Raw genomic sequence first — 13,307 nt, 5'->3', positions numbered from 1 at the left:
TAACTCATGGACAAAATAAAATGATTTCTTACTTATTCAAATTGAATGCAATAAATACAAATTAATTTTGTTACATAATCATAGTCTTCTGATCTACTATATATAGATGACCACACAAAATGATAAGAATAATCATTTTTAACTCTTCTTTTTTTCTTGTTTTTTTATGTATAATTTTTTATGTATAAATATACTCAAAATGAGAAGGCATGAATGAGTGTTTTGATGAGCAGATATTTTATATGTTTTTTGGCATCATTTTCATATAGATTTTAGCATGTTTTGTTTAAATTTTATTAAGTTTTCATAGGTTTTAGTACAAAATTCACATTTTTTTATTCTACTTTGAGTTTGTGTATTTTTGTACAATTTCAGGTATTTTCTGGCTGAAATTGAGGAGCTGGAGTAAAAGTCTGATTCAGAGACAGAGAAGGCATTGCAGATGCTGTCCGAATTTGACCTCCTTGCACTCAAAAGAGCTTTTCTGGAGCTACAGAAGTCCAAATGGAGCGTTCTCAATGGCTATGGAAAACTGACTTCCAAATATTTCCAGCAATATATAATAGTTCATACTTTATTTCAGAATAAAAGGCCCAAAACTGGCGTTCAATGCCAGTTTCCTGCCCCATTCTAGGCGTCCAGCACCCAAAGGAGTAGACCAGCATCCAAACCCCAAAGAGGACCCCCTAGCCAGCGTTCAATACCCTAGAGGCTTCCTAGCACGTGGATCTCATCAAAACTCAGTCCAAACACTCACCAAGTGGGTCCCAAAAGTGGATTTTAGCACTAAAGACTGTTTTACCCTTTCTTATGTAATCCTTAGTCATTAGTTTAGTATTTAAGGGATATTTTACATAATCATACAAGACCTTTATGCCATATTTTCATTTATCACTGTATTTTCTATCAGTATGATTTTCTAAACCTCCTAGGTTGAGGGGATGAACCCTGCTGAGTTCTATGAATTAATAAAAGTATTACCGTTTCTCTTCAATCCGTGTTTGATTCAATTCTAAGATGTATATTCGTTCTTCAACTTGATGAATGGTATGATCCGTGACAATCAGCTCCATTCCTCATACTAAGACCGTGTGCTTGACAACCACCCGTGTTCTTCTTGGGTTCGTGTAAATACGTGACTGGAAAGCATCGAACCGCCAGCTTGTCTATTGGTGCACGAATTGTGAATCACACTTTTCACAACTCGTACCACTAACCAGCAAGTGCACTGGGTCGTCCAAGTAATACCTTACGTGAGTAAGGGTCGAATCCCACAGAGATTGTTGGTTTGAAGCAATCTATGGTTATCTTGTAAATCTTAGTCAGGAAGTCACTTATATTAATCAGTTGAATTGCTAACAAACAAAAGAGCATGGATTAAAGGTTACTTGTTATGGAGTAATGGAGAATATGTTAGAGTTTTGGAGATGCTTTGTCTTCTGAATCTCTGCTTTCCTCTGTCTTCTGATTCACGCACGCACGTCCTCCTATGGCAAGCTGTGTGTAGGTGGATCACCGTTGTCAATGGCTACCATCCATCCTTCCAGTGAAAAGGGTCCAGGTGCGCTGTCACCGCACGGCTAATCATCTGCAGGTTCTCAGTTATACCGGAATAGGATTTACTATCCTTTTGCGTCTGTCACTACGCCCGGCACTTACGAGTTTGAAGTTCGTCACAGCCATCCAATCCCAGAATCCTACTCGGAATTCCACAGACAAGGTTTAGACTTTCCAGATTCTCACGAATGCCGCCATCAATCTAGCTTATACCACAGAGATTCTGATTAAAGAATCTAAGAGATATTCATTCAATCTGATGTAGAACGGAGGTGATTGTCAGATACACGTTCATGGATTGAGGAAGGTGATGAGTGTCACTAATCATCACCTTCTCCATAGTTAGGCGCGAATGTATATCTTAGGTAGGAACACACATGTTTGAATGGAAAACAGAAATACTTGCATTAATTCATCGGGACACAGCAGAGCTCCTCACCCCCAACAATGGAGTTTAGAGAATCATGCCGTCAAAGAGTACAAAGTTCAGATCTAAAATGTCATGAGATACAAAATAAGTCTCTAAAAGTTGTTTAAATACTAAACTAGTAACCTAGGTTTACAGAAAATGAGTAAACTGTAACAGATGGTGCAGAAATCCACTTCTGGAGCCCACTTGGTGTGTGCTGGGGCTGAGACTTAAGCAATTCACGTGCATAAGGCTGTTTTGGGCGTTCAACGCCAGGTTTGGATCCATTTCTGGCGTTGAACTCCAACTTGTAATCCTTTTCTGGCGCTGGACGCCAGAATTAGGCAGAGAACTGGCGTTGAACGCCAGTTTACGTCATCTATCCTTGAGCAAAATATGGACTATTATATATTTCTGGAAAGCCCTGGATGTTTACTTTCCAATGCATTTGGAAGCGCGCCATTTTGAGTTCTGTAGCTCCAGAAAATCCACTTTGAGTGCAGGGAGGTCAAAATCCAACAACATCAGCAGTCCTTTTTCAGCCTGAATCAGATTTTTGCTCAGCTCCCTCAATTTCAGCCAGAAAAATACCTGAAATTACAAAAAAACACACAACTCATAGTAAAGTCCAGAAATATGAATTTTTCCTAAAAACTAATGGAAATAAACTAAAAACTAACCAAAACATACTAAAAACTATATGAAATTAACCCCAAAAGCGTATAAAATATCCGCTCATCACAACACCAAACTTAAACTGTTGCTTGTCCTCAAGTAACTAGACAAATAAAATAGAAGACTAATAGGTTGAGAAGTAATAATATCTCAGAGTTTGTGAGTGAAGCTCAGATTCTAATTAGATGAGCGGAACTAGTAGCTTTTTGCTTCCGAACAGTTTTGGCATATCCCTTTATCCATTGAAGCTCAAAGTGATTGGCATCTATAGGAACTTAGAATTTAGATAGTGTTATTGATTCTCCTATTTCCGTATGATGATTCTTGAACACAGCTATTTTATGAGTCTTGGTCGTGGCCCTAAGCACTTTGTTTTCCAGTATTACCACCGGATACATAAATGCCACAGACACATAATTGGGTGAACCTTTTAGATTGTGACTCAGCTTTGCTAAAGTCCCCAATTAGAGGTGTCCAGAGTTCATAAGCACACTCTTCTTTTTGCTTTGGATCTTGACTTTAACCGCTCAGTCTCAAGTTTTCACTTGACACCTTCACGCCACAAGCACATGGTTAGGGACAGCTTGGTTTAGCCGCTTAGGCCAGGGTTTTATTCCCTTAGGCCCTCCTATCCACTGATGCTCAAAGCCTTGGGATCCTTTTTGTTACCCATGCCTTTTGGTTTTAAGGGCTATTGGCTTTTTGCTCTTGCCTTTTGGTTTTAAGATCTTTGACTTTTTCTGCTTGCTTTCTCTTTTTCTTTCTCTATATTTTTTTTTCTTTTTTTTTTTCTGCAAGCTTTGTTCTTTGCTGCTTTTTCTTGCTTCAAGAATCATTTTTATGATTTTTCAGATTATCAATAACATGTCTCATGTTCATCATTTCTTCAAGAGCCAACATATTTAACAGTCTTAAACAACAAATTCAAAAGACATATGCACTGTTCAAGCATTCATTCAGAAGACAGAAAGCATTGCCACCACATGTAACTAATTAGAATTTCTCTTATTAAAAACTCGAAATTTTATTGCCTCTTATTCAAAAGATCTACTATTTTATTCATGTTTGTTGATGATGAGAAAAATAGACTATAGCTTAATTGGAGATAAAATCAAATTAGATACTAATTACTACTATATGACTCCTAAGGTAAAACTAAAATAAGAACAGTTATCACAGAGTTAAAGCTAAGATTAGAACTCAACAACCTTGAGGTTTGGAAGTGGATGTTCCTCTAGTCTGTGAGGTGCTTGGTCCTTCAAGAGATAACTTCTGACGCTTCAGTTCCTTTAAGTCACGCCTTTGCTCCTCTTGTTCCCTGAGCAGTTTGCAGAGCATGCTGTTTTGATTTTGCTCTTGGATCTCCGGATATTCATCTTCTTTCAGATCGAACTTAACTTCCGGGGTCGCTGATCTTAGACCCATTATTTTGTAGTAATGGTCTGAATGTTCCTTGGTTAAGAACTTCCCTTGATTCCAAAGTGGTTTTGGAATACTCTCTTTCTTGCCTCTTGGAGTGGGTTGTTTTCCTTTGGGGGCCATGATCTTAGTGATCACGGATAAGCACACCAAACTTAGAGGCTTGCTTGTCCTCAAGCAAAAGAAAAGAAAGGAGATGGGTAAAAGGAGAGCTCTTCCCCACCATCCTGGCGTTTGAACGCCCAAACACTGCCTGTTTTGGGTGTTCAATGCCCAAATGCTGCTCTCCTAGGCGTTCAACGCCCAGTTGTTGCCCTTTTCTGGCGTTGAACGCCAGATTGCTATCCTTACTGGCGTTCAGCGCCCACTGGCTGCCCCTTTTCGGCGCTGAACGCCGAAAACAGGCTCTTACTGGTGTTTTCTTACCAGTGAGCTCCTTGTCTCTGTTTTGTGTGCAGATTCCTTCTGTAACCCTGTGAACTTATGCAATTGATTCTTTACCTTGTTGTCAATGAACTCTATATAAGCAAATAAAAATAAAAATAGGGCAAAATGCTTAGAGGATTGATGCCCCATGGCTGGGTTGCCTCCCAGCAAGCGCTTCTTTATTGTCTTTAGCTGGACCTTGCTGAGCTTTTAATCTAGCTTCAGCCTTGAGCACTCTTGCTCAACGTTGCCTTCAAGATAGTGCTTGATTCTCTGTCCATTGACAATGAACTTCTTATCAGAATCAATATCTTGAAGCTCCACATAACCATATGGTGATACACTTGTAATCACATATGGTCCCCTCCACCGGGATTTCAGTTTCCCGGGGAATAGCCTGAGTCTAGAGTTAAACAGCAGAACCTTCTGTCCTGGTTCAAAGATTCTAGATGACAGCTTTCTATCATTTAGCTGAAGCAATCTTTTTTCTCCTGCTAATTTGGCATCAAAGTTTAGGAATTTGGTTGCCCAGTAGGCTTTATGTTCCAGTTCCACGGGCAGGTGACATGCCTTACTATACACAAGTTGGTATGGAGAGGTCCCTATAGGGGTCTTGAATGCTGTTCTGTAAGCCCACAGAGCATCATCCAAGCTCCGTGCCCAATCCTTTCTACGGGTACTTACAGTCCGTTCTAGGATTCTCTTTAATTCTCTGTTAGAGACTTCAGCTTGCCCATTAGTTTTTGGATGATATGGAGTAGCCACCTTGTGGCGAATCCCATACCGAACCATGGCAGAGTCAAGCTGTTTGTTGCAGAAGTGAGTGCCCCCATCACTGATGAGTACTCTAGGGACACCAAACCTGCTAAAGATATGTTTCTGGAGGAACTTCAGCACTGTTTTAGTATCATTGGTGGGTGTGGCAATGGCTTCAACCCATTTTGATACATAGTCAACTGCCACCAGAATATAAGTGTTTGAGAATGATGGTGGGAAAGGTCCCATGAAGTCAATTCCCCATACGTCAAACAACTCAATCTCCAAGATTCCTTGTTGAGGCATGGCGTAACCATGAGGCAGATTACCCACTCGTTGGCAACTGTCACAGTTACGTACAAACTCTCGGGAATCTCTGAAGAGTGTGGGCCAATAGAAGCCACATTGGAGGACCTTGGTGGCTGTTCGCTCACCTCCGAAATGGCCTCCATATTGAGATCCATGGCAATGCCATAGGATCCTCTGTGCTTCCTCTCTAGGAACACACCTACAGATTATTTCGTCTGCACATCTCTTAAAGAGATAGGGTTCATCCCACAAGTAGTACTTTGCATCAGTGATTAATTTTTTCTTTTGTTGCCTGTTGTACTCTTTGGGTATGAACCTTGCAGCTTTATAGTTTGCAATATCGGCAAACCATGGTGTTTCCTGAATGGCAAATAAATGCTCATCCGGAAAAGTCTCAGAGATTTCAAGAGAGGGGAGGGGTGTCCCTTCTACTGGCTCTATCCGGGACAGATGATCAGCCACTTGGTTCTCTGTCCCTTTTCTGTCTCTTATTTCTATATCAAACTCTTGCAGAAGCAACACCCATCTGATGAGCCTGGGTTTTGAATCCTGCTTTGTGAGTAGATATTTAAGAGCAGCATGGTTAGTATACACAATCACTTTTGATCCTACTAAGTAGGATCTGAACTTGTCAATGGCATAAACCACTGCAAGTAATTCTTTTTCTGTGGTTGTGTAATTTTTCTGGGCATCATTTAAAACGCGACTAGCATAATAAATGACGTGCAGAAGCTTGTCATGCCTCTATCCCAGTACTGCACCAATGGCGTGATCACTGGCATCACACATTAGCTCAAATGGTAATGTCCAGTCTGGTGCAGAAATAACTGGTGTTGTGACCAGCTTAGCTTTCAGCGTTTCAAACGCTTGCAGACATTCTGTGCCAAACACAAATGGCGTGTCAGCAGCTAGCAGATTACTTAGAGGTTTTGTAATTTTTGAAAAATCCTTTATAAACCTCCTATAGAATCCTGCATGCCCCAGAAAGCTTCTGATTGCCTTAACATTGGCAGGTGGTGGTAATTTTTTAATTACCTCTATTGTTTCTTGATCCACCTCTATTCCCTTGTTTGAAATTTTATGCCCAAGAACAATCCCTTCAGTCACCATGAAGTGACATTTTTCCCAGTTTAAGACCAGGTTGGTCTCTTGGCATCTTTTCAGAACAAGTTTTAGGTGATCAAGACAGGAGCTGAATGAGTCACCATATACTGAGAAGTCATCCATGAAGACTTCCAGAAATTTTTCCACCATATCAGAGAAAATAGAGAGCATGAATCTCTGGAAGGAGTAGACCAGCGTCCAAACCCCAAAGAGGACCCCCTAGCCAGCGTTCAATACCCTAGAGGCTTCCTAGCACGTGGATCTCATCAAAACTCAGCCCAAACACTCACCAAGTGGGTCCCAAAAGTGGATTTTAGCACTAAAGACTGTTTTACCCTTTCTTATGTAATCCTTAGTCATTAGTTTAGTATTTAAGGGATATTTTACATAATCATACAAGACCTTTATGCCATATTTTCATTTATCACTGTATTTTCTATCAGTATGATTTTCTAAACCTCCTAGGTTGAGGGGATGAACCCTGCTGAGTTCTATGAATTAATAAAAGTATTACCGTTTCTCTTCAATCCGTGTTTGATTCAATTCTAAGATGTATATTCGTTATTCAACTTGATGAATGGTATGATCCGTGACAATCAGCTCCATTCCTCATACTAAGACCGTGTGCTTGACAACCACCCGTGTTCTTCTTGGGTTCGTGTAAATACGTGACTGGAAAGCATCGAACCGCCAGCTTGTCTATTGGTGCACGAATTGTGAATCACACTTTTCACAACTCGTACCACTAACCAGCAAGTGCACTGGGTCGTCCAAGTAATACCTTACGTGAGTAAGGGTCGAATCTCACAGAGATTGTTGGTTTGAAGCAATCTATGGTTATCTTGTAAATCTTAGTCAGGAAGTCGCTTATATTAATCAGTTGAATTGCTAACAAACAAAAGAGCATGGATTAAAGGTTACTTGTTATGGAGTAATGGAGAATATGTTGGAGTTTTGGAGATGCTTTGTCTTCTGAATCTCTGCTTTCCTCTGTCTTCTGATTCACGCACGCACGTCCTCCTATGGCAAGCTGTGTGTAGGTGGATCACCGTTGTCAATGGCTACCATCCATCCTTCCAGTGAAAAGGGTCCAGGTGCACTGTCACCGCACGGCTAATCATCTGCAGGTTCTCAGTCGTACCGGAATAGGATTTACTATCCTTTTGCGTCTGTCACTATGCCCAGCACTCACGAATTTGAAGTTCGTCACAGCCATCCAATCCCAGAATCCTACTCGGAATACCACAGACAAGGTTTAGACTTTCCGGATTCTCACGAATGCCGCCATCAATCTAGCTTATACTACGGAGATTCTGATTAAAGAATCTAAGAGATATTCATTCAATCTGATTTAGAACGGAGGTGATTGTCAGACACACGTTCATGGATTGAGGAAGGTGATGAGTGTCACTAATCATCACCTTCTCCATAGTTAGGCGCGAATGTATATCTTAGGTAGGAACACGCATGTTTGAATGGAAAACAGAAATACTTGCATTAATTCATCGGGACACAGCAGAGCTCCTCACCCCCAACAATGGAGTTTAGAGACTCATGCTGTCAAAGAGTACAAAGTTCAGATCTAAAATGTCATGAGATACAAAATAAGTCTCTAAAAGTTGTTTAAATATTAAACTAGTAACCTAGGTTTACAAAAAATGAGTAAACTGTAACAGATGGAGCAGAAATCCACTTCTGGAGCCCACTTGGTGTGTGCTGGGGCTGAGACTTAAGAAATTCACGTGCATAAGGCTGTTTTGGGCGTTCAACGCCAGGTTTGGATCCATTTCTGGCGTTGAACTCCAACTTGTAATCCTTTTCTGGCGCTGGACGCCAGAATTGGGCAGAGAACTGGCGTTAAACGCCAGTTTACGTCATCTATCCTTGATCAAAGTATGGACTATTATATATTTCTGGAAAGCCCTGGATGTCTACTTTCCAATGAATTTGGAAGCGCGCCATTTTGAGTTTTGTAACTCCAGAAAATCCACTTTGAGTGCAGAGAGGTCAGAATCCAACAGCATCAGCAGTCCTTTTTCAGCCTGAATCAGATTTTTGCTCAGCTCCCTCAATTTCAGCCAGAAAAATACCTGAAATTACAGAAAAACACACAACTCATAGTAAAGTCCAGAAATATGAATTTTTCCTAAAAAAAATGGAAATAAACTAAAAACTAACCAAAACATACTAAAAACTATATGAAATTAATTCCAAAAAGCGTATAAAATATCCGCTCATCATCTATACATCTCTCAGACGGCTAATCTACGACTTCGTTGGGTTCTTCTCGAGACACCAGTTCAGCCGAGGTATGGGAAGATTAGGGTCTCTGTGGTAGAGGCTAGAACCCAAAGGTGCAGCATTCTCTGATCCGGAAGATCCGATCTTATCAGTGCCATTTTGAGTAGGATCATTAAGGAGAATGGACTATAGGAGCTTCACCTTCAATCAGAATGGATTCGCACTAACCCTAGGGTTTAGATCTGGAGGAGTATTGGCAGCTGCTTAAACCACCGTCAATCACATACAGTCTGCTATTGAAGAAATCATTCACAATTGAAGAAGACAATAATACCAGAGTTAATCCAGAAGGACAAAGCAACTCCAAGCCTTAATCATCTTCTTATCGCTGATTATAATTCAATTCACAAAGTATTTTATACCCTTTTATTCCTTTTATGATTTTAACTAAATTCAAACCAATAACTCTTCTATCTACCTGACTAAGATCTGCAAGATAACGATAGCATTTTACAAACCACAATCCTCGTAGGATCGACCCTGACTCACTCAAGTATTACTTGGACGACCCAGTGCACTTGCTGGTTTAGCTGTACGAAGTGTGGGGATTCGTGCACCAAGTTTTTGGCGCCGTTGCCGGGGATTGTTCGAGTTTGGACAGCTGACGGATTATCTTGTTCCCTAGATCAGGTACTGTTTTTAATTTTGTTAGAGTCTTTTATTTTATTTTTCTTTTTTTTTGAAAAAATCAAAAACTTTTTCAAAAAAAAATTCTTTTCTTTGTTTAATATTTGTTCTTGGTTTGAGTCTTTTATTTTTGTTCTTATTAACATTTTCGAAATTTTTGAGTCTTTTTTCTAAAAAAATTTCAAAATTTGTGTTTTTTGTTTAAATCTTGGGTCAATCTTTAAGTTTGATGCCTTCTTGTGTGTTTTCTTTAATTTTTCAAAAATTTTGTGTTTGGTTTTCAAAAAATTTTAAGTTTGATGCCTCTTGCATGTTCTTGTGTTCTTTGAATTCTTTGGGTTTTGTTCTTGGTGTTCTTCTTAATCTCCAAAGCGTTCTTGTTTTTCTTTTTTATTTTGATCTTAAAATTTTTAAGTTTGGTGTCTTTGTGTTTTTCTTCTTAATTTTCAAAAACTAGGTGTCATTGGATCTAAAAATTTTAAGTTTGGTATCTTTTGTGTGTTTTTCTCTTTCCTTATTAAATTCAAAAATAAAAAAATATCTTTTCTTATCTTTTAATTAATTTTCGAAAATTTTAAATAAAAATTCAGATTTTAATTTCAAAATTTTTTATCTTATCTTATCTTAGTTTTAAATTTCAAAATTCAAATCTTTTTAAAAATCTTATCTTTTTCAAAATCTCATCTTATCTTTTTATCTTTCTTAAAAATTCGAAAATCTTATCTTATCTTATTTCAAATTCAAAATTTAAAATTCAAATTTAAAATTTCAAAATTCAAATTTTAAAATCAAATCTTTTTCAAAAATTAAATTTCAAATCTTATCTTTTTTAAAATCTTTTTCAAATCTTTTCAAATTCTTATCTTATCCTTTTTAATTTCAAATTTTAAAATTAAATCTTTTCCAAATCTTTTTAATTTCTTATCTTATCTTTTCTAATTTCAAATTTTAATTTCAAATCTTTTCTAATCATCTATCTTATCTTGTTTTTAAATATTTTCTAATTAGTTACTTATCTTCTCTTCTTCTTTTTCAAAATTTCCTAACTAATTCTTCTCCCTCCTAATTTTCGAAAATTCTCTTCTATTTCTCTCTCTTCTTTTTCGAAATTTAATAATCAAATTTTTAATTCTTTTTAATTAATTAACCTTAATTTTTGAATTTAATAAATAAATAAAATAAAAATAAAAATAGTTTAATTCTTGTTTATCTCTTCTATTTCTAATTCTCTTCCCTCTCTACTTCTATTTATTCGAATTATTCTCCTCTCTCCTCTTCCATCTTCACTTTTCTATCTTCCTCTTCTTTCTTCACATCACACTGGGAGCTCTCTGTACCCAAATCAGACATAGAAGCTTCCTTTCTTTCTTTCTTGTTTTCTTCTTTTCTTGTTTATGACCAGAAACAGGGATAAAGAACCTCTCTTTAATCTTGATCCTGAATCTGAAAGGACTTTAAGGAGTAGCTTACAACAAATTAAAGCACAATACTCTGGAAGAAACCTTTCAGAAAATTTTGAACAAGAAATTGAAGACATGGCCGAACCTGAAGGAGAGGCAAGAAAGGTTCTTGGTGACTTCACCATGCCTACCTCTGACTTTTATGGAAGAAGTATCTCTGTACCTGCCATTGGAGCTAACAATTTTGAGCTCAAGCCTCAGTTAGTCTCTCTTTTGCAATAGAATTGCAAGTTCTATGGACTTCCAATAGAAGATCCATATCAGTTCTTAGCTGAATTCCTGCAAATCTGTGATACTGTTAAGAGCAATGGAGTGAATCCTGAGGTCTACAAACTTATGTTATTTCCCTTTGCTATAAGAGATAGAGCTAATATATGGCTGGATTCTCAACCAAAAGAGAGTCTAGACTCTTGAAAAAAGCTGGTTAATGCTTTCCTAGCTAAATTCTTTCCCCCTCAAAAGATGAGCAAAACTAGAGTGGAAGTTCAAACCTTCAGACAAAGAGAAGGTGAATCCCTCTATGAAGTTTGGGAAAGATACATACAACTGATCAGGAGGTGTCCTCCTGACATGCTCTCAGAATGGTCTATCATAGGAGTGTTCTATGATGGTCTATCTAAGATATCCAAAATATCATTGGACAGCTCTATAGGTGGATCACTCCACTTGAAAAAAACACCTACAGAAGCAAGAGAACTCATTGAGATGTTGCAAATAACCAATTCATGACACCTCAGAGAGAAATTCTGTGAACCATGGGATCTCTCAGAAGAAAGGGGTTCTTGAAGTTGATACTCTGAATGCCATATTGGCTCAAAACAAGATCTTAACCCAGCAGGTCAATATGATCTCTCAGTATTTGACTAGAATGCAAATTGCAGCTGGCAGTACTCAGGAAGCTTCTTTTGAAGTAGAAGCTTATAATCCTGATCAACCCACCATGGAGGAGGTGAATTACATGGGAGAACCCTATGGAAACACCTACATCCCTTCATGGAGGAATCATCTTAACCTTTCATAGAAGGATCAACAGAAGCCTCAGCAAGTTTCAACAACAGAACACCATTCCCATCTTCTCAGGAACATATGGAGACCCTTAAGCAGAGCCTATCTGACTTAGTCACTATAGTCTCCAACCTCTCCAAGACCACTCATAGTTTCATAAATGAAACCATATCCTCCATCCAAAATTTGGAGGTACAAGTTGGTCAGCTGAGCAAGAGAATCTCTGAGACTCCTCCTGAAACTCTTCCTAGTAACACTGAAGTGAACCCAAGAGAAGAGTGCAAGGTCATCACCACTGAGGCTGAGGCCGAATCTGGAAAGACTGGAAAGGCATTGAACGCCAGTGAGGAAGATCTCACTGGGCATTCAACGCCCAAAATGGCTGAGAGCCTGGCGCTGAACGCCAGTGAGGAAGCCCTCACTGGGCGTTCAACGCCCATCCTGGCAGCAGAGCTGGCGTTGAACGCCAGCTAGTGGCTGGGCGTTCAACGCCCAAACAAACAGGAACTCTGGCGCTGAACGCTAGTGAGGAATCCCTCACTGGGCGTTTAACGCCCAACTAGACAGGAAAGCTGGCATTGAACGCCAGCCAGGACATCCCTGCTAACGCCCAAAATGGTAAGGAAACTGGCGTTTAACGCCAGTAAAGGTGTATAGCATGGGCGTTCAACGCCCAATGAGCCATAAGAGCTGGCGTTGAATGCTAGCAAAGGCACACCCTCTGAGTGCTCAATACCCACTCAAAAAATCCCTATCCAAGAACTAAAGGAAGCCAAGGCTCATATAGAGACCATGGAGGTTCCTTTGCATGCACTTCTATAGTGCATGAGTTCTGATGAATACTCATTCTCTGATGAGGATGAAGACACTAGGGAAGAGCAAGTTGCTCGTTACCTAGGAGCTCTCATAAATCTGAATGCCAAGTTATTTGGTACAAAGCCTATGGAGGAAGAACTTCCACTGATTACCAAAGAACTCAATGGTTTGGTTCAACAGAAGCTATCTCAGAAGCTTTCAGACCTGGACGCTTCCTGATTCCTTGCACCATAAGCACCATGACCTTTGAGAAGGCTCTGTGTGACCTAGGGTCAAGCATAAATCTCATGCCACTCTCTGTAATGAAAAAGTTAGGCATTTTTGAGGTACAAGCTGCAAACATCTCATTAGAGATGGCAGACAAGTCAATGAAGAAGCCATATGGCTTAGTAGAAGATGTCTTAGTGCAGGTTGAAGACTACTACATCCCTGCAAACTTTATA

This window comes from Arachis hypogaea, chromosome 19 (genome assembly GCF_003086295.3).
Source record: "Arachis hypogaea cultivar Tifrunner chromosome 19, arahy.Tifrunner.gnm2.J5K5, whole genome shotgun sequence".
NCBI classification, from domain to species: Eukaryota; Viridiplantae; Streptophyta; class Magnoliopsida; order Fabales; family Fabaceae; genus Arachis; species Arachis hypogaea.
The sequence above is the reverse complement of the archived record's forward strand: the minus strand, read 5'-3'. Positions refer to the sequence as shown.